Source organism: Lupinus angustifolius, chromosome LG13, assembly GCF_001865875.1.
Source record: "Lupinus angustifolius cultivar Tanjil chromosome LG13, LupAngTanjil_v1.0, whole genome shotgun sequence".
Taxonomy (NCBI): Eukaryota; Viridiplantae; Streptophyta; class Magnoliopsida; order Fabales; family Fabaceae; genus Lupinus; species Lupinus angustifolius.
The window spans coordinates 10,158,692-10,159,634 of NC_032021.1; positions in this window are offsets into that span (position 1 = coordinate 10,158,692).

Consider the following 943-nt stretch of genomic DNA (forward strand, 5'->3'; position numbering starts at 1 on the left):
TGGAATGTAAAAAATCTCATAAGCCCATCTGCAATGAACTACCTAAACAAATTCAGATTAAAATATTGACATCTAAGTTCCTGTGTTTAAGTAGGATAGAGCAATTGGCATTACAATAATCACTCTATACTACATATTACAAGATGGATATGGAGATATTTTATCAAACAAGTCAATGTGCCTAGATAATTTTTGCAAAACCAATTAGTATTAGAACAATGACATTTTTGTGGTGGCCTTTATGGAGGCTTGGACATTGAACTGCTCCACTTTAACTTTTCTAGATATTTAATTTACTTATAAATTATAAATAATGGGGTAGGTAAAGGATCAAACTTTTGACTACTTGGTTCAAAAGGCTTTGAAACATATCAAATACCAATTATGCTTAAAAGCATAAGTAATCAGGAGAGCAGGAGACTCATGAAAGGCTTTATACATCTATTTTCTAACAATCATAAATGTTGATGGTTTGTTATATTTAAATTTATTTCACCTCACAAATATATCAAATACAGAAACCAACCAATTTCCCACTGGGTGGGATTGACTACATGGATCAGACAACACCATAGCATTGTGTTCAATTGTAAATCATGGATATGAATAAACCGTTGAAATCCAAGTCCTTCTTAATAGTTTTAATTATAGTTTTTCTTGGTCCCTCTTTACCAATAGCAAGTGGGCTACAGTTTTTTTAATAGGTTTTTCTTGGTCCCTCTTTACAGGTCTTGTCCACACATGCCCAAACCACCTAAGACAAAATTCTACCATATTTTGTTTGCAATAGGTTTACCCTAACACTCTCTCCAAAGCATTCATTCCTAATCCTATCTACATGGATCAGACAACACCATACCATTGTGTTCAATTGTAAATCATGGATATGAATAAACCATTGAAATCCAAGTCCTTCTTAATAGTTTTAATTATAGTTTTTCTT